This window comes from Schistocerca piceifrons, chromosome 8 (genome assembly GCF_021461385.2).
Source record: "Schistocerca piceifrons isolate TAMUIC-IGC-003096 chromosome 8, iqSchPice1.1, whole genome shotgun sequence".
In the NCBI taxonomy this organism is placed as follows: Eukaryota; Metazoa; Arthropoda; class Insecta; order Orthoptera; family Acrididae; genus Schistocerca; species Schistocerca piceifrons.
The window spans coordinates 8,145,445-8,167,843 of NC_060145.1; positions in this window are offsets into that span (position 1 = coordinate 8,145,445).

Consider the following 22,399-nt stretch of genomic DNA (forward strand, 5'->3'; position numbering starts at 1 on the left):
GCTGTTTGGGGGAGGCCCTTTGGGCTGGACTTAATCCGGGTGAAATCCTGACACTAAGGGCACGTGTCGGTTATGCCGTCGGCACACGGACTGTTCATTCGAACGTAGAGCATTCAGAATGCCGAGTTTCTGCCGTCATGGCATGGGAAACGCACGCTGGGGAGTCTTTCCAAACGTGCGGAGCAATATCTAGCAAGACAGATATTCTGAAAGTGTGTTTGAATGTTGACCAACGAGATGGAAGAACGCCGCGTACGTCACATGCACGCCATCTTTCTTCAGTACAGACTCGCCATACGCCATACTGGCTTTCAGTTGATGTTAGTTTCAAGGTATAGTCTGTCTGTAAACTCGAGAGCGAACAGCGCTTTTCGTGGGGCAAGTGGCATTTTCCGGAAGAACCATGCCACTGGTCTACAGGGGCACCCAAAATCAGTTGCCCGTTACCTGTCTGGCGGCGTAGATCGGCGTGCAGTGATGTACAATAAGTCGTTTCTGTTCGTGAGGTCTTAGTTGCCAGTGTCAGTCAGATAACTTTGTGTAGGCCCTACTCACTGATATACTTCGGTATCTGGCAGTGCTGGATAACCGCCTTGCATTGCAAGAAAATTGCAGAAAACGAAGAGGAGCTATTTGCGGAGTACATTTCCCCACCATGTTATAGTTCTGGGTGGAGATTTTAATTTGCCAGATATACCGGGTGATCAAGAAGTCAGCCGGCCGAGGTGGCCGAGCGGTTCTAGGCGCTACAGTCTGGAACCGCACGACCGCTACGGTCACAGGTTCGAATCCTGCCTTGGGCATGGATGTGTGTGATGTCCTTAGGTTAGTTAGGTTTAAGTAGTTCTACGTTCTAGGGGACTTATGACCACAGCAGTTGAGTCCCATAGTGCTCAGAACCATTTGAACCATTTTTTAAAATTCCATACACTTTATTCTTAAATCAAACTTTATTAAAGATTTTCTAATCTGTTTTTACACAAAACAAATAATCGTTGATGCTACCAAAACACATGTATCCTTTTTGACAGCTGACAATAGAGCAAATAGCCAATGTGTATAACATTGTACACATACTTTTCAGACACGTTTACGAAGGCAGTGACAAAAAATGTAGTGCAAATCGGACTAGTACAACACACGAAATTGTAAATTTCTTGTTACTTTTTAAACATTCATCGTGTTGCAAGACTTGTTAAGTTTCAACGCAGTCCTTAAAGAAAACTTCTGTCCTTTAGTAGAAACACAAAGTGAGAATAATTCTTAAATTCTACAGATTCATTGCGCTTTATGGGGTAGCAGTAGAGGAACATACATTCACATGAACAGGCATTCGGTTCCCATGTTCGTAGAAGAATCCTGACTTACGTTCATATGTTAATATTATTTACTCTATAGCGTTGTGTTTCGGAAGAAGCTATCGTCTTTTGTATTCTTTACGGTATTAAAACATTTGTCTAAAAATTAACGCTGCCGGGCCGTATATGTACACGGGGTCGCCACCGATTCAAAGCGCGCGCCGAGGTAGCTGGTAATGTGGTTCTTGTTTGCGCCTCAGCAGATCCAAATATTTTTATTGCTAGTCTTCACTTTTTCTATTAGGATCTGATACTTTCTCTTCAGTGCAATAAAAGTATATTCTCTAATATTCGATGTTACGTAAGTATAAGTACGTTCCATCTGAGGAAGGAGTTTGTTCGAATGGTTTAATCTACAAGACAGATTGCACTACTTGCGGTAAGATATTTCACACTTTCTTGTTATAAGTTTTCTTATTTCACATGTTGTGAAGATTCTGCTGCTGAATAGGAACGGTTATAAAATAAGACTTTGAATCGCGCTATTTGTTAGGGAACTTTTAGAAGCTGATGTCCTTTCTGACTGGACTTGACACTTCTCTTTCTGCCTTATAACATGTCCACGGATACTACAGGCAGAACAGCGCGACTCTCACATGGACAAGAGAGCAAAGGCGCGTTTTGACAGCGCTAGCTTAAGAATTTTACACCCATCCATTTTGTAAAGTGGCTGACAGAGAGAAACGTGTGACGAGGGCCTCCCGACCGCTCGTCTGGTGCAAGTCTTTCGATCTGACGCCACTTCGGCGACTTGCGCGTCGATGGGGACGAAATGATGACGATTAGGACAACACGACACCCAGTCCCTGAGCGGAGGAAATCTCCGACCCAGCCGGGAATCGAACCCGGGCCCTTAGGATTGACAGTCTGTCACACTGACCACTCAGCTACCGGGGGCGGACAAATGTATGACCCAGATGCAGCCGACGGCTGCCGCTGGCGAGCGCTGCGATCGCGTGTACCACACTGAGGCGCACGTGCTGTGTGCACGAGTCACATCGTTTCAGGGCGGTCAGCACCACTTCCAACTTGGCACGCTCAACACTGGCGTTCGCAACACCGTCCGTGTAGTGACGGCATTACGCTTCCCTAGAACGGTGCGCGGAGATCAGCGCAAATACTGTTGAGTGGTACTTCTGATAGGTAAATAAATTAGTGAAATCAATGTGAAGTGAAGTAGAAATTAGAAAAAAAATGAAAAACTTAGTTTAGCTTAGAAGAGTTACACACTGGCAAACAGCGGGCAGAGCAGCAGAGGCAATGACCGTGAAGTCAGCACGTTCAGGAGAAGCCATCGCCCTCCCCACATAAGCAGAAGCTGTCGATTCAGCCGTCAGGGCATCGCCCGTCCGGCTCACGTGTTTCTCAGTTGTCACATGTGATCAAAGGCACTCGCCTACATTCCGAGAGCCAATGACCGACGTTAAGAAGATTCTTCGCGAAGCTTTTCGACGTGACAGAAGAGGCAATGACCGTGAAGTCGTTCACCTCCAGCGAACTGAAGAGAATAAATACGCGAGACGCAGTGGGCCTGACAGTAGTAGCTTCCAGTTCAGTTCTGGTACAGTCGGTGCTGAAGACCGTCATGCAGGAAGAGAGTACATCGTACACAGAAGCACCGAGCCCGCTGCTGTAATGGAATAGCAAGCAGCAGCCTCGGCGCCAGAAGACAGACGTTAGAAGGTATTTGAGGCCAGATTTTTATGTACCCAGGTGACTCATGAGGACGCAAAGGAGACGGCCTCACATCAGCAGTCACCTGTGAGCTGGGACGAAGATCTGACAGCCGAAGACTGGCAAGCGGGAGTCCGTCGTTCGAGTCCGGGACACTGGCCTTCCCCCGTCGTGCCGCTCCGCTGGCCGACGCACGACACACGCGGCCGCATAGAGCAGAGAAACACTGGGACGCCACATCCGAGGTATCACCATCCCATTCACGACTTACTTCTCAATAATTAAACGGGCCACCTCGCGATGCGCGTCTCCAGTCAACTGGGCGAAGCGGCGACACGAGATACACACCACCGTGCGTAATCAGACTCCGCCGCTCACGCAAGCAGAAGGCTTTTCAAACGACACAGCTGCCGCTCTCACAGCCAAAACAATCCAGTAAGGAAACCATTGTACAAAACTTTCGATAAAAGTTATCTTAGGTAAAAATGCTTTTTGATTCTACCTCATACCTGAGCCAAGGGAGAACCCACCCTGCACAAATGTTGTTAAGAGAGGAAAAGTAATTTATTTAGTGTTTTTCACACTGACATAATGCTTTAGAATCAAATGCCCTTTCCAGTAATGCTCATCCTGACAGTTGACCAGCAGCAACAGAGAAAACCCACTCACAATACGGAGTAGCGGGGAGCAGAGAGTATTCGTCGTGAAGGGGTACCGTTGAGAATAACGACGACTATAGATACCACGTGTCCTCTGTGACAGGGAATGAAAAGCAGTTCGCTATAAAATTAACGAAGAATGTTAACAAGTTAGAAATTACTACAATAATAGTGATTGCGATATTTCTGTCGTTAGTTTAAACTGAGTAGGTGAGCGAGTAAGGTAACCAGGAAAATAACAATAACTGCAGTTGTGCCATAGCATACAATGTAAAGAATTTCAGGCAAATAGTGTCAGATTAAGTAATACTACAGTTGATGGTAACAGTCGAAGACACTAGCAGGAAGATAATTACGGAGTTACAGTTACAAGAACAATAGGTAAAGGCACAGAAACAGAGATAGTTGCAGAGTTGGTACAATTTCAAGATAGTATTCAGAGAAGGAGAGATGTTGCAAAAGATTAGTATTAAATTAACGTGAGAGGTGTTAAGTTTTCGCTTTGGCTTGCGTAGTTTCTCTTAATGCTGTTCAGTCCTGACACGTTTGTAAATGCATTCTTTTCAGGGGCTGTCTTAATTACGCTGCCGTCCAGAGTCCGTACATTCTGAAGGCCGAAATGGGATGTGGCGCTGTTTTAAATCCTTAGACGGTACTTTGTAAGATCTTGTCTTATTGCAAGCCCTGTCCTTGCTAATTTTTTTTTTTCTTGTGGCTGAAGATCTGCGTCCTTTTTCGGTGTGAGACAAACTTGACAATTAGTAGACGAGATTTCGAAGCACCTTGTAATCTACGCACCATCCAATAACGTCTACCTTACCTATGTCAGTGCCTAATATTTCTCGTGCAACCTGTATAAGGAGGTCGTCTGTGTCTTCCGGCTCATCTTCGCTACGCCAAACAGCCGCACGCTATTTCGCCTTTTTATGTAGACTGAAGGTGAAGTGAGGAGAAAGGAAATGGAAGGAACTATTAAGGTAAGCTGCCCTGGGACCTTACGCGGAATCAGCGGCGATGCGGGAAAATGTATGCCACACTGGGACTCGAACCCGGGGCCTCCTGCTGGCTAGCCGTCGCGTGAACCACTGTGGCAGCCGGACGCGACGCCGAGTGCTGCCTCGGCACCCCCCGAGCCCGCCCACACCCCCTACCGACAGTCTCCGGCTGTGCCCTCCACTCTCCCTACTCTGAGATTCCCGCGGCAGGTCGAACGCAACTGTGCGTCCGCACTCAGTGTGGTAGATTCATTGCTCGTAGAGGCGAATCAGCTATATGAAAGCGTGTTGTCTGTTTATTCAAACATGCCAGAAAGAACAGACATCGCGTATCCCTAATATTTCGCCTTTACTACCCTCTCGGAAATTAGTCACACTCAAATTATTCTCGGGACCGAGAGCTGTCTGAGACTTCAAGTATAAAGCTCTGAAATGTTTACCGATTCGTGAAACGTGTATCGAAAAGACATATTCAACGCCACTGAAGGGGAAGCGTTTACCGATTGCGACAAAAACGTTGTTTCTACTCCAGTCGGATTTGAGTGTGGCTGTGAAGTTATCTGGTAATGTATGACAGGTCTAGGTGAAAAGAAGGTAATGTTGGATGTTATTACCGGCCTCCCGATTCCGTCGAGACAGAGTTATTCAAAGAAGGTCTACGCTCAGTAGTGCGGAAGTACCCAAATCGTGCAGTATTAGTTCCGAGCGTAGACTAGGACACCTATGGATTCGTTACAAGGTTTCCACATAAATAGCCTTGCGAAGTACTGTTGAACACGTTTTTTCGAAAACTGTCTTGAGCAGCTAGTTCGAGAGCGCACATACAATGCAAATACACACATAAAAAAAAAATCTGCATCACCCCGGTTCCCAGAACTCCTGAAGATAAACGTTGACTGTGGATATCGTGTCACACACACAGTCCCTTTGACTGTTTAAAGATGTCACTAAACCCGACCAAAGATGTGAGCAACCGTGTATGAGCAGCGCCTATTACACAGACGGGGTCCGACAGCCGATCCGTTCCAGTCATTCCACCACAAAGTAGGTACACGGCTCGTGTTGTCTGTAGTTCAACCGTGCCTAGACCGTCAATACAGCGGTCCGCATTGTTAGTTTGTGCCAGGAAGGGCTCTCAACAAGGGAATTGTCGAGGCAACTCGGAGTAAACGAAAGCGATGTTGTTCGGACATAGAGTAGATACAGTGACACTGGAACTGTCGATGATATATCTCGCTCAAGCTGCCCGGGGGCTACTACGACAATGGATGACCGCTGCCTACGGATTATGGCTCGGAGGAACCCCGACAGCAACGCCAACATGTTGAATAATGCTTTTCGTGCAGCCACAGGACGTCGTGTTACGACTCAAACTCTGCGCAATAGGCTGCACGATGCACGTCTTCACTCCCGACGTCCATGGCAAGGTCCATCTTTGCAACCACGACACCGTGCAGCGCGGTACAGATGGGCCCAACAACATGCCGGATGGACCTCTCAGCATTGGCATCACGTTCTCTTCACCGATGAGTCTCATATATACCTTCAACCAGACAATCGTCGGAGACGTGCTTGGAGGCAACCCGGTCAAGCTCAACCCTTTAAACACACTGTCCAGCGAGTGCATCAAGATGGAGGTTCCCTGCTGTTTTGGGGTGGCATTATGTGGGGCCAATGTATTCTCTGGTGGTCATGGAAGGCGCCGTAGCGGCTGTACGATACGTGAATGCCATCCTCCGACCGATTTTTTTTTAATTTTTAGTGCAACGATATCGGCAGCATACTGGCGAGGCATTCGTCTTCATGGACGACAATTCGCGCACCCATCGTCTTGTGGCTGACTTCCTTCAGGATAACGACATCGCTCGACTAGTGTGGCCAGAATGTTCTCCAGACATGTGCCGGCCGGAGTGGCCGTGCGGTTCTAGGCGCTACAGTCTGGAGCCGGGCGACCGCTACGGTCGCAGGTTCGAATCCTGCCTCGGGCATGGATGTGTGTGATGTCCTTAGGTTAGTTAGGTTTAATTAGTTCTAAGTTCTAGGCGACTCACGACCTCAGAAGTCAAGTCGCATTGTGCTCAGAGCCATTTGAACCATTTTTCTCCAGACATGTACCCTATCGAACATACCTGGGATAGACTGAAGAAGGCTGTTCATGGTCGACGTGACCCTCCAACCACACTGAGTGATCTACGCCGAATCGCCGTTGGGAGTGGGACGATCTGCCTTGATGAACTTGTGGATATTATTCCACGACGAATACAGGCGTACATTAATGCAAGAGGACGTGGTAGTGGGTATTAGAGGTTCCGGGCTGTACACCAATCTGGGCAACCAACTCTGAAGGTCTCGCTGTATGGTGGTACAACATGCAATGTGTGGTTTTTATGAGCAGTAAAGAGGGCGGAAACGATGTTTGTGTTGATCTCTATTCCAATTCTCTGTACAGGTTCCGGAACTCTAGGAACCGAGGTGGTGCAAAATTTTATTTTGATGTGAGTATTTTAGAGCACGTAGCTACAAAGATGCCTGGACTCACCGACGGTGTCACTACAGAGACAGGCGTTAGTGATAATGACGTCACTGTGGCGACGATGGTTACTTAAGTTATTAAATCAATCAAGAAAGCTAGGAGAGTAGTTTTGCTAGAAAGATCAGAAAAGCGGTTGTTAGAATCTCAGACAGCGAATGGACATTATTTAGTTCCAGTATGATGGATGTAGAGTAATTATAGGCCAAGTTTGAACAGATTGTAAATCGAACTGTGGAAAAGTATGTGCCTAGTAAGTGAATGAAGGATGGAAAAGATCCATTGCGGAAAATGATGAGGAAGCAAAGACTGTTGCACTCTCAGTTCAACAGAGAGCGGGCTAACGACAAGTAAAGGTTAGTAGAGATTCGTGCGTCTGTGGAAAGATCGATGCTCGAGCATAAAGCTGTCAGCGTCATACCTTAATAAATTATCTTGAAGAGGTCGCGAGACTATTCTGGTCCTACGTAAAACCGCTAAGTAGGGCGAAGCTTCTGCCCAGTCGATGACCAGCCTGGTGTGCTAGTAGAAAATAACTAAAGGAATGCTGAAGGTTTAAATTTCATGTTTAAGAAATATTTCACGCAGAAGGATCGTAGAAACACACAGTCGTTCAACTCTCATGTCGACACCATGGTAATAGACATCCCTGGCCTAGAGATGCAGCTGGCAGATTTGGTAACAAATAAGTCGGCAGGTCCTGACGGAATACCGATTCGGTTTCACAAACAGTACTCTACGGCATTGGCCCCTTACTTAGATTGCATTTATCGTGAATCTCTCGCCTAACGCAAAGTCCCACGTGACTCCTATATACACTACACTATTGGCTATTAAGATTGCTACACTACGAAGATGACGTGCTACAAACGCGAAATTTAACCGACAGGAAGAAGATGCTGTGATATGCAAATGATTAGCTTTTCAAAGGTTGGCGCCGGTGGCGACACCTACAACGTGCTGACATGAGGGAAGTTTCCAACCGATTTCTCATACACAAACACCAGTTGACCGGCGTTGCCTGGTGAAACGTTGTTGTGATGCCTCGTGTAAGGAGGAGAAATGCGTACCATCACGTTTCCGACTTTGATAAAGGACGGATTGTAGCCTATCGCGATTGCGGTTTACAGTATTGCGACATTGTTGCTCGCGTTGGTCGAGATCCAATGACTGTTAGCAGAATATGGAATCGGTGGGTTCAGGAGGGTAATACAGAACGCCGTGCTGGATCCCAACGGCCTCGTATCACTAGCAGTCGAGATGACAGGCATCTTATCCGCATGGCTGTAACGGATCGTGCAGCCACGTCTCGATCCCTGAGTCAACAGGTGGGGCCGTTTGCAAGACAACAACCATCTTCACGAACAGTTCGACGACGTTTGCAGCAGCATGGACTATCAGCTCGGAGACCACGGTTGCAGTTACCCTTGACGCTGCAACACAGACAGGAGCGCCTGCGATGGTGTACTCGTCGACGAACCTGCGTGCACGAATGGCAAAACGTCATTTTTTTCGGATGAATCCCGGCTATGTTTACAGCATCATGATGGACGCATCCGTGTTTGGCGACAGCGCGCTGAACGCACATTGGAAGCGTGTATTCGTCATCGCCATACTGGCGTATCACCCGGCGTGATGGTATGGGGTGCCATTGGTTACACATCTCGGTCACCTCTTGTTCGCATTGACGGCACTTTGAACAGTGGACGTTACATTTCAGATGTGTTACGATCCATAGCTCTACCCTACATTTCAGCAGGATAATGCAAGACCTCATGTTGCAGGTCCTGTATGGGCCTTTCTGGATACAGAAAATTTTCGACTGCTACCCTTGCCAGCACATTCTCCAGATCTCTCCCCAATTGAAAAGGCCTCGTCAATGGTGGCCGAGCAACTGGCTCGTCACAATACGCTAGTCAGTACTCTTGATGAACTGTGGTATCGTGTTGAAGCTGCATGGGCAGCTGTACCTGTACACGCCATCCGAGCTCTGTTTGACTCAATGCCCAGGAGTATCAAGGCCGTTATTACGGCCAGAGGTGGTTGTTCTGGGTATTGATTTCTCTAGATCTATGCACCCAAATTGCGTGAAAATGTAATCACATGTCAGTTCTAGTATAATATATTTCTCTAATGAATACCCATTTATCATCTGCATTTATTCTTGGTGTAGCAATTTTAATGGCCAGTAGTGTATAAGAACAGTAATAGGACGGACCTGCAAAATTACAGACCAATATCGTTAACATCCGTTTGCTGCAGAATTCTTGAACATACACCGACGGAAAAAATCGCAACACTACAAGCAGTTGTGCGAGATAAAGGAAAGTTGGTAGGCGTGTTTTTACATTTGAAAAATAATGTCTATTTAAATTTCGCGCCAGTCGCATAAGAGTGGTGTTAGTAGCGGCACTATGAGAGTGAAAATCAGGTTTGCTTTAAATAGACGCCGTGAGCGTTAGTTACCTTCTAGATTGGCTGTGGTGATTTGATCTTAGTCAAGAATGCCTTTGAGGAGACAGAGACGCCATTATCACCATCTTACTGAGTTTGAACGAGGTCGTGTAATAGGGCGACGAGAAGCTGGATGTTCCTTCAGCGATATCGCAGGAAGACTTGGCAGAAATGTATCCCTGTACACGATTACTGGCAGCGGTGACGGCGAGAATGTACGGTTGCCAAAAGGCCGGGCTCCGACCGGTCACGTGGCGCTACCGAGAGGGAAGGCAGTCGTGTCTGGCGCATCACATTTCTTCTGCAGCAGCAATTTGAACAGCAGTCGGCGACATAACGAAATGTTAAAAATCGGTTACTTCAGGGACAGCGCCGAGCCAGGAGCCCAGTAGCATGCATTTCACTGACCCCCAAACCACCGCCATTTGCGACACAAACTGACATCGCACACCTTTACAACACAATGCGTGTCAGTTTCAATGCTTGCATTCAACATTCTGATCGTTACATCTGTTATTAATTTACCAGCATGTCACTTTTGCAACGGCTTATATAGCGCTTACATTTCCCTGTGATGCTGCAATGTTAATCACTCAAATATCCTACATAGACAGACGTATTCCCGAAATTTCATTACTCTACATGATTTTTTTTTTTGTTGCTGTGATTTTTTTTACCGCCAGTTCATTAGTCCAGTCGCGGAAGCCGTCAGGCGCTGACGCCACCCTGCAACACTCCTCTGCCAGGCAGGCTGCTCCAAAGCTGTTACTGTCGCAACAAATTAATTACTGATTTAAATCAACAATGTACATCAGTTTATCTAGACAATACATACGTCATTTGATAATGACGATTTAGCCGAAACAGATCTGTAGTGAAAGTGAAAGAAATAAAAATTAATGTCATAAAGCAGCGAGTCTGGACGTTCCTTATAAAATCATCGTCTCGGCTTTATAAAATTAACTGTAGCAATGAACTAAGTTTAATACAGGACAGAACATTCGTTCTAGAGAACAGTACACCAGTGACAGTTTTAGATCGCTGTCTGCGACTAAACACAGGTTAGATAACATGAAAAGCTTTTGCTTATTTTAACGTGATGATCATTTCTGGTGCTGTAAACCAACACATTCTACAGTGTGTCGACATGTTGCACTGGCCTGCTCGATCACCACATTTGTCTCCAACAGAGCCCCTATGGAACGTCATAGGACGACAACTCTAGCTTTAACCGTCGGTGTATTCACCAACCAACTGCAGCAAGTACCACAAACTGACATCCGGTAACTCACAAACAACGCATGCACGTTTGCATGCTTGCAGTCAACATTCTGGCGGTTTCACAGCATTTCGCATTTGCAATGGCTTATCCCGTGCTTACGTTAACCTGTGATCTTGCAATGTTCATCACTTACATATATGCCACAGAGCAACGTATTCTCAAAATTTCATCGCACTACTTTCATTATTTTCTGTTGCTGCGATTGTTTGCCGATAGCGTATTTCGAATTTTTTTTATTCCTGTAAACTAGCTTTCGAGACTTTCAAGGCTCTTCTTCAGAAGGGGGCGCAGAAAAGCTACATCTTTATCTCCGTAGTGTGATGAGAGATACTGTCTCTGCGACAAGAAGATAGATAAAGTAACTTTAATGTATCACAATGAGTGGCAATTATATTGCAGGCTCTGTCGGAAAATGAATTCCTTTTCTTACTCCTGTTGTGTCGTACAATTTATATCCACCTGGTAGCTTCCATTTTCATTGTATACTGTCACCCGTACAACTAATGTATATCACGAAGATCCACTTTCAAATGACTATGTTACACGCCCTGAGAGAATCAGCATACAATTCAGTTTAGATTCGTACACGCATACAACATCTACATCCACGTGATTAATCCGCTATTAACAATAAAGTGCCTGGCAGAGGGTTCAACGAACTACCTTCGAGCTGTCTCTCTCTCTCGTTTCAATCTCGAACGGCGCGCGGGAAAAACGAGCACTTAAATTTTTCTGTGCGAGCCCTGATTTTTCTTATTTTAATGTGATCATCATTTCTCCCTATGTACGTCGATGCCAGCAGAATGGTTTCGCAATCGGAGGAGAAAACTGGTGATTGAAATTTCATGAGCAGATCCCGTAGCAACGAAAAACGACTTTGTTTTAACGATTGCCACTCCAATTCACGTATCATGTCTGTGGTGCTCTAGCCCCTCTTTCGCGATAATACAAAACGAGCCGTGGGTCCCATCTGATACGGATCACACAACGCACAGCAATGCTCCAGAATAGAGCGGACAAGCATTGTGAAGCAGTCTCTCTAGTAGATCTGTTGCATCTTCTAAGTGTTCTGCCAATGAATCGCAAGTCTTTGGTTTCCACTACCAGAACACAATCTATGTGATCGTTCCAATTTAGGTTATTTGTAATTGTGATCCCTAAGTATTTAGTTGAATTTACAGCCTTAAGATTTGTGTGACATACGGCGTAAAAGAAATTTGGCGGATTTCTTTCAGTACTCATGTGAGTGACTTCACACTTTTCTTTATTAAGGGAAAATTGCCACTTTTCACACAATACAGATACCTTATCTAAATCATTTTGCAAGTCGTTTTGATCATCTGATGACTTTACTAGACGGTAAATGACAGCATCATCTGCAAACAATCTAAGACGGCAACTCAGATTATCTCCTATGTGGTTAATATAGATCAGGAACAATAGAGGGCCTATAACGCTTCCTTGGGGAACGCCGGATATTACTTCTGGTTCACTCGATGACTTTCCGTCGAACTGTGACCCCTCTGACAGGAAATCACGAATCCTGTCGCACAACTGAGGCGATATTCCAAGGGCACGCAGTTTGGTTACAAGACGCTTGTGAGGGACGCTGTTGAAAGCCTTCTGGAAATTTGAAAATAAAGAATCAATTTCACATCCCCTGCCGATAAAACTCATTACTTCTTGAGCATAACAAGTGTTTCGCAAGAACAATGTTTTCTGAATCCGTGCTGACTGTGTGCCAATGAATCGTTTTCTTCGAGGTAATTCGTAATGTTCGAAAACAGTATATGTTCCAAAATGCTACCGCAAATCGACCTTAGTGATATGGGTCTGTAATTCAGCGGATTAGCCCTACTTACCTTTTTGGGTATTGGTGTGACCTGAGCAATTTTCCAGTCTTTAGGTACGGATCTTTCCGTGAGCGGTTGAATATAATTGCTAAATATGGAGCTATTGTATCAGCACACTCAGAGGAACCTGACTGGTATACAATCTGGACCGGAAGCCTTGCCTTTATTAAGTGATTTAAGCTGCTTTGCTACACCGAGGATATTTACTTCTATGCTTCTCATCTTGGCACTTTCTGTTGACTGGACTTCGGGAATACTTACTTCGTATTCTTTGCTGAAGGAGTTTCGGAAAACCATGTTTAATAACTCTACTTCAGTGGCACTGTCATCAGTAACTTCACCGTCATTTTCGCGCAGTGAAGGTACTGATTGCGTCTTGACATTGGTGTACTTTATGTATGACCAGAATCTCTTTGGGTTTTTCGCCAGATTTCAAAACAGAGTTTTGTTGCGGAAATTATTAAGAGCATCTAGCACTGAAGTAGTCGCTATATTTAGAACTTTTGCAAAACTTCGCCAGTCTTGGGGATTTTGGATTCTTTCAGATTTGGCATGCTTTTTCGTTGCTTCTGCAACAGCGATTTGACCCGTTTTGTCCAAGGGGGATCAGTACCATCACTTATTTATTTATGTGGTATATATATCTCTCAATTGCAATCGATACTATCTCTTTGAAATCATTCCACATCTTTTCTACGCTTACATGATCAGATCGGAAGGAGTGGAGGCTGTCTCTTTAAAAAGCGTTAAGAGCATTATCAGCTTATTAAAAATAGATGTACTTTGAGTTTCTTTTTGATGGTCGTACGTGTTACAGTATTCAGTCTAGCAGCAACTGCCTTATGGTCCCTAATCCCTGTATTCGTCAGGATACTACCTATTCATCGAGGAATATTTGTTGCTAAGAGGTCAAGTACGCTTTCGCAACCATTTATGCTTCGAGTGGGCTCAAGAACTAATTGTTCAAAATAATTTTTTGAGAAAGCATTCAGTACAATTTCGGATGACGTTTTATGCCTGCTGCCGGCTTTAAACGTATAAATTTTCCAGCATATCGAGGGTAGATTGAAATCACCACCGACTATAATTGTGTGAGTGGGGTACCTATTTGAAATGATACTTGTGGTGTCACCGCCAGACACCACACTTGCTAGGTGGTAGCCTTTAAATCGGCCGCGGTCCGTCAGTATACGTCGGACCCGCGTGTCGCCACTATCAGTGATTGCAGACCGAGCGCCGCCACACGGCATGTCTAGAGAGACTTCCTAGCACTCGCCCCAGTTGTACAACCGACTTTGCTAGCGATGGTTCACTGACAAAATACGCTCTCATTTGCCGAGACGATAGTTTACATAGCCTTCAGCTACGTCATTTGCTACGACCTAGCAAGGCGACATTACCAGTTACTATTGATACTGTGAATAATGTACCGTCAAGAGCGACGTTCATCATTAATGGATTAAAGTTAAGTATTCCACCAGCTACGTCCGTTTTTTCTAAATTCTAATTTCCTTGTCCTGTTCCAGACCTCACGCCAGCCTGCGTGAGCTAAAACGCGTGCCTTTCGGCTTCCTCTAGTAACACGGTGTTGGCTCTCCTGCCAACCCACAACAAGACTCACGCTTTCTTTCAACTGTTCAGCAACGATATTCACTCAGTCGGGGGTTGTAAATCTACTCAATTAACAGTTTAGTCCGATTGAAAAGTATAGCCTCTACCCATACTATAACGCAGGAACTATCTACTTCAGTTTCACTACAAGGTAAACTACTTCTGACAGCAATAAATACTCCAGCACCAACTTTATTTAATCTATCCCTTCTGAACATAGTTAGGTCGTTTGAAAAAAATTTCGGCTTAACTTATTTCCGGCTTTAGCCAGCTTTCCGTACCTATAACTGCTTGAGCTTCAGTGCTTTCTATTAGGGCTGGAGCTCTGATTCTTTCCCAACACAGCTACGATAATTTACAACACTGATCGTTTCTACAACCACCTTACTGTGTTTTACCTGCACCTTTTAGACGGACGCCATTTCTATGGTTTCCTGAGACCCTCTAACCGAAAAATCCAGCCCCGCCGCCCCCGTTACCCGTGTGGACTCCTGACCTATTAAACGGAATCCAGAAACCCACTACCCTATGGCTCAAGTCAAGGAATCTGAGGCCTACACGGTCACATAACCGCCTGAGCCTATGATTCATACCTTCCACTTGGCTCTGCACCGAAGGTCCACAGTCGGTTCTGTCGATGGTGAGCTCCGCCTTAATCTCGCAAGCAAGACTGGCAGTCTTTACCACATCCGCTAACCACAACCAGAGAGAATCTCCTCCAATCCAAAGCGACACACGTCATTGGCACCGACCTGGGCCACCACCTGCAGTTGGCTGCACCCTGTACTCTTTACAAATCAGGAATGACTCCCCCACCTTACGCACACGGAGTGCACACGGCCGTTCTCCCCCTCCTTGGCAGCCATGTTACTAAGGGGGCCCAGTTACGCGCCTATTGTTGGAGTTCCGAACTACCAGCAAACTCACCTTCTGTGAACGCCCAGAATTTGCGTTCCAAAAAGCTTCCTCTGGAGGCCCTACGATCGGCCCCTCGCAAAGTCTTTCGCTGCCTGCCAGACTTTGGAGTCATCTCTCACTCGACCACAGGCGAGGGATCAACCTCAGCGCTGCAGACCAACACAAATTTAGGATAATCACATCGGTGCTGCTCAAAAATCTGCAGTCAGAGAAGACAATTCCAAATACAAGGGAAAAAGACACAAGAATGCTGTGAGTAAATATCAGAAACTTATCTATTCTAAAGAACGTTCCTAGATGTACAAAACGACCAAAATTGTAAATTCCGTTTACGGTGTTTTAAAAGAATTAAACGATATGAGTACTGATATGGTAAAATAAACCGAGTTTGGATTTCTTCATGGTTACGTGACGTTACGTATATATCTGTTTTGTATTTATATTCGTCCATGCCTTTCGTTTAAGCATTCACTCAAGCTGCCACGTCATTATCACTTGTATCGATGAAGGGTGAAAAACAAAGGAAAGAGTATTCACTTTCTTTTGCCTGATGGCGGACTTAGGGAGTGGGGATGCATGGCAGAAGCGCATTCTTACGCAGCTTTGGTGAAAATAAACGTACGTTTATACCGTAACAGCGTTGCGTACGTTGGTTGGTTGGTTTGGGGAAGGAGACCAGACAGAGAGGTCTTCGGTCTCATCGGATTAGGGAAGGATGGGGAAGGAAGTTGGCCGTGCCCTTTCAGAGGAACCATCCCGGAATTTGCCTGGAGTGATTTAGGGAAATCACGGAAAACCTAAATCAGGATGGCCGGACGCGGGATTGAACCGTCGTCCTCCCGAATGCGAGTCCAGTGCCTAACCACTGCGCCACCTCGCTCGGTGCGTACGTTGATTAGGACTTATAATCATACTGATATACTAAAAAGGACAACCAAATCAGCATCCACTGCAACGTGGATAGTAGCACGAGAAGATTTGTTTCTACTTTTTAGACATTACTGCAGACTCTAGAAAATTCGAAGGTCAGGGGACCGTTACAATCGAGTTTGCACAATTCGAAGTTCAAAGGATCTAAGAAAAAGTTCGAATAATTAATTCTATTTAACTAGACTTTATTCTAGATGGAATCACGAAAAATCGAAATAAAATTTTGATTTTTTTTTTTTACTATTGTATTCCCAGTTTTCATACATGTTATTTGCTTTTGTATTTGAAACGGAAGGCACACACAAATGTTCGAAAATACATCAATTCAGCTTCATTCATTTTTCAATGCTGAACAAACTGTCACGAATGGATGCATTTTGTGAACTAAATTTCTTATAAACGAACTTATGTCTTTGGAGTTGGCGTGTCACTCCTTATTTGTATCTGAGACTTCGGTTCTCAGACTAACCGTTAATGATTTAGCGTTCCGTTAAGCTATAACCTCCGACAAATACCTTTTGAACCCTGCATTGAGTAAGCCAATTCCATAAGCATTCAGAAAGAGGCGGGGACTCGCCTCGCCCCGGTCTGCTTGCTCCCGCCTTTTAATAATTATCGGCAACATTATCTTTCCGCTCGATGATCGTTTGCAGCATGAATGGTGGAATCCCGAAACAATCCGTTACCTGCTACTTCTCGTTGCATTCCACAGCGTCGAAACTTGTTTCTGTTTTACGAAAGTCGAAAACTTTCTGGAAGTTATTCTGACGTGAAAACGTCTACTTTCTCCTTGGTCGAAGTTTCTTGTGTGACAAAATGGCGTCAGATTTGAATCACTAATAACTACGAGACCGACAGTGCGCAAACAAAGGTTAAGTCCACGCCGTCTGTACGTGGTTGTCGCTTGTTGCCTGTGTTGTCATCGTACCAGTGTAGGCATAAGCGCGTCATTGTTACAAATCAGCTTTGTGTAAAGTTATAAACTGGTGTAGCTGTAAGCTAGGATACTGATTTGGGTGTCATTGCGATGAACAGCTTAGGGAGCGCCGCTAGGAGTCATAGAAAATAAATATATTCGCCGGAATATAAACGAAAATCTATATTGAGTTTAAACCTATGACACAAAGGAAGAGTTCGTCTCATAGGACGTAAATATGCTCTTAATTGCGAGAAAAGCCCTCCCAGAAGACTAAAAAGTGCAGCGCTAAGAGAATGCGACAGCTCCCGCAGAGTCGGAAAAAAACGGAAGAAACGGCGCAACGCGATAACGTACTCAAAGGCTATATCGTACACTGGCCACTGAAAGTCAAAAATTGTGAGTAACCGTGTGACCACTGTATTAAAGATAATGATAATTAAATTACATATTAATATGAAACACATGTTACGATTTTATCCCAACGTTTTCACGATAAATCTACGGTGCAGACCTGAACTGCACACACAGAAATTTATTTGCAACTGATTAATATCCTGTAGTATTTCGTGCATTGTTAAAAACAGATGCCTGTCACAAGGTGCTCAATGACGGTATAATTACCTGAACAACTGATGAAACAAATAGAATTATCCGGTGTAAGCTAGGCGTTGACTTGTAATTATAGAATGTCTGCGGGTCGTTCTGCTATGACAGTCGCCTCGATTAGTGCAGAAGTTTCTTCGGTTTTCTCGAGGCATTTGGTAACAGGTTGAAACAAACGATTAACAAGTGTCGACTGCATACAGTCGCAAAGGCTGATTTCAAATGTCTGATAACTGTAAAGCAACTACAGCCACGCAATAAAACGGGACAGCTAGCAATCGGAGGTAAACACTTCCCCCTCATGGCGTTCAAATGTTGTGAATGTGTATTTTATTATACCTATCTGTTTGACTATTCAATTATTTCAAAACTCCGATATATTAATTAAAAACAAAAGACGAAATAATCTATTTATATTGACTGTGCATTAGTATGAAAAATGTAGTTTTCATTACAAGATGTGCCTTTTTTGCATGGTAATCGACATACAAATATTTAAAACATAACCTAAATTCTTTGTGCACTATGGAAATAATAGTGTAGATGAAGATTTAAATGAGAGAAGGCTTTATAAGTAAAATAAAATTCAAGCAAAGTGAGAAATCGATATAATGAACACAATAACGCAGACGAAAATACAGGCTCATAAAAACAGGAGAAATTAAATCGGAATTGATACATGAAGGTAAGTAAAAGTTCACAAACAAATATTTCCAGTGGAGAAGGGATGATAAGAAGAAAAATTAGACCAAATGAAGAAGTTCTTATCACTATTGAATCACGTGACCGAGGAGTGGAAATAAAAAAAAAATTATATTTACATCAATTGAATGAAAATGATTATCAATGTCACTTCAGTAAAGACCTAAAATAAATTTCTTTCTCTGGTGAGATTCGAACCCACAACCTCATGCATGTGAAGCTAGTATTCTTTCCACTACCCTCACAACCCACTTAGGTCATTCGGCTTTCTTCATGCTATCGAGCCTCACAGAAAATTCCGAATTTCTTTTCTCGTCAGTTCCTCGCAAACGTCGACTCGCCTGGATGAATGGCTGCAGTGTGTGATACTTAGGTGCTTAACCTACATAACCGTATAGATTGTTTCAAAAAGTTGATCCTATCGCTGGAGAAATCTCCTTGTAAGACATAACGAAAGAGGGCTGCCGTTTCATTATATCTATTGATATGGTGGTGGACACACATTTAGTAGTGTGGCCATAGTAACAGAAACCTGCACGATCTAAGCAACGAGGAACGACCTCGTACTTAGTCCAAAGGAAAATCTCCAGAATTACTAGAAAACTTGTAGCCAATGCACGAAGTCCCCGGCAGTCATTTAGTCCGCGGCGACTGCTGAGAACCTTCAGACCACTCATTAGGATTCGCACTCGACTACTCTGATGTTACACGTTCGGTGTCCTACTCTATGGAGCTGAGTCATGGACTGTATTAGGCATTTGAAATGCGATCGTATCGAAAAATATTATGGATACCATCGACAGATATAGTCAAAAATATGACGGTACAAAGACGCATAAATTCTCAACAGCATCCAGAGAGCAAAACTCGATTGTTTTGGTAGCGCAATTCCGCAACAATAAATAAAACCTGTTGAAATTAATAATTCAAGGAAACATTAATGGGCGGCCCGTGTGGACGAGCGGTTCTAGGCGTTTCAGTCTGGAACCGCGCGACCGCTACGGTCGCAGGTTGGAGTCCTGCCTCGGGCATGGATGTGTGTGATGTCCTTAGGTTAGTTAGGTTTAAGTAGTTCTAAGTTGTAGGGGACTGATGACCTCAGATGTTAAGTCCCATAGTGCTCAGAACCATTTGAACCTCTTTTTTTTTTTTTTTAAGATTATTGGCATACGTGATCCACGACGCACAGGATTATCCTGGCTAAATAACTCAAGCCAGCAGTTTCGGTTCAGCACTGAATCGATGTTCTGAAAAACCATGGACGGACAACAGATCATGCTACCGATCGGCAGTGTTATTGTAGGACGAGGCTCTTAGAGAGGAAGAATGACAATACAGACAATGCTTAAAACTTACGTAAATGCTCACCATTAAATCTAATACTCCACTCATATAATCGCGCTAGCTGCAAATAAAATTAATCTGCAATTGCCATACAGTTAAAATTTTTTGAACCTAGTGCTGTTAACAGCATTCATGTTGACACTTATTTTGATCAATGTACGTATTTTTTGGGACATCCATTGTACGAGGACGTACAGAAAAGTAATGTTGACATGTTTTATGTGAAAACTCACAACGCTTTTTAAATAAAACAAACTTCATTAACATTCTACATTGTATTCTTCACGTCTATAAATTTATTTCTCAACACACTCACCCTGGGAACCAGCACAATTTCCCCAACTAGATACTATTTTGTTGATACCGTCACAGTATAATGTTTGACTATGTTAACAGAGCCACAACCTTACCTCTGCTTGCACCGCTTGAAACAATTGAAGTCCTCGAAGGTTTTCTTAGTTTTGCACAAAGACGAAAATCGAGACTGTGTGTAGGATGATCGACGGCAGTGAAGCAAGGACGTCGGCTTGCTGCAGATGCCGCAGCGCTGGTGTGTAGTTTGGCACTACCGTGCTTAAAGCCGTCGGCACACGGACCGTGCTGCCGAACGTTAACGTTGAGCGTGTCCAGTTCAACGTGCTGCTGAACGCTCAGGAATGATGCGACTTGTGCATTCGGTACGTGGACCCCAACGTGGTATACGCTATCGCAACGCACTCAAGCGACAGTTGAGGGATGTTTCTAGTTCGTTAATCACTCTGTTTACTCAACGGGCGTGTAAAATTCCCACGTTAGCTCTATTAAAATGCACATTTCTTCCATCGTCCACGAAAAGGAAAGTACCATGTCCAATCAATAAGGACACAGGCTTATAAAAGTTCCATTACAAGCAGTGCGTTACAAAATTGGAATACTTTCCGCATAAGATAAACATTACTTCATCATTCCCACATTTTAGTAAAACCCCAAGGTCAGTCTTACTTGATCACTGTTCGTACCCAGTAGCAGAATCTTTGCAACATGTCAATTACGAAGCGTAAAAGAAAAAGGAGAAAAAATGCCTTTATACAAGTAGCGTAAGCTGTCCTTTAGATTAAGCCAATCGAACAAAGTCACTCCTCAAAAAAAGGTGAACTTCTATTTACATAAAATCAAACATTACAGTCTATACTTATATTAAACTAATAATAAAGTATCAGAACCTAATAAAAACGCGAATGTTAGAAAAAAAACTGTCGTATCAGTACGCGAACCACCACCCCAACAAATAAACCTCAATAATAAACAATGATGCTATTCATTACGCTATACCAACCTCACATCTGCTGTATCTAATGATAGTGTGTTACCTCTTGCTAAAAACTTTAATCGTAGATATTTTCTAACTGAAATTTAATTATAACACATTGTACCAAGAACAATGCGTTTTGGATGGATCTTCAGTGTGTCGCTGCCTTCAAATAGCCTACTCTCATTATACGCAAGTTACAATAATTATTTTGCCGCGAATATGATGTTTCTCATTATTTTATTGGAACGAATCACACAGTTAACAACGAGTTTTGCAATGATTCTCAATTTGCTGGTGCTCGGAACGGCATATATACGTATAGGCTTGAAATGAATGACAATATGGCGCGTCACAACTCTGTTCTAAAGGGAGACGGCGTGCGTGTGACGTAGGTGGCGTTGTGCCACGTCATTGGTCAACGCTCAGACGCACGCTGAGAATATCTGACATGCCAGATATTGCTCTGCACGTTCGGAAAGACTCCCGAGCGTGCTATTCCATGCTGTGACGTCAGAAACTCGGCACGCTCAACGCTCAACGCTCGGATGCACGGTCCGTGTGCCGACGGCTTAAGGAGAGTGCGCTCCACATGCGGACGATGTCTTCGAATTCGTGCTTTTAGTTTTGTGAGCTCTTTCTCACCCACCAACATAGTCACGTCACACACCGCTATGTTACGCAAAATCGGAGCCCTCTAGCAGCAGAGGGCTGCAGATATCCATAGTAAAGATGTAGAATGTTACTGACTTTATGAAATAAAACAGACCGAGTCATTATCTTCTCAGCACGCCGTCGTGTTATACACACAAAAATAAAAAAAAAATTGTTTCCGAGCAAAGTATGCTGTATTCTTAAGTGAAGATCTTTGTAATGTACATCTGTAGTAAACGTTATGCAGGTGATATATGGTGGCAATTCGTATTTATATTTACAATGAAAAGAGATTGAGCAGTGGCCAACAGACAACTAAAACGCAAGTGGATATTAACTGCAATACCGACCACGCTGCCACGGTAAGTAGGAGGTTTGGTTTCCCGATTCATGTCGCCGTGTAACTGCCGCTCGTGGCGATACATTAAAGAGCTCTCTGTCTTCTTGTCAGAGAGCCAGTACCCAGATTCACTCTAAAGAAATAAAGACGCGAATTCTGTGCGCCACATTTGAAGATGATCCTGAAACGGCTCCAAAACTAGTTAACTCGAATTAAAAAAATTCAAAAAGTGAGTTGTTGCAGTTTTCCACATTTATGTTCAGTACACATTCACAGGCACTTTAA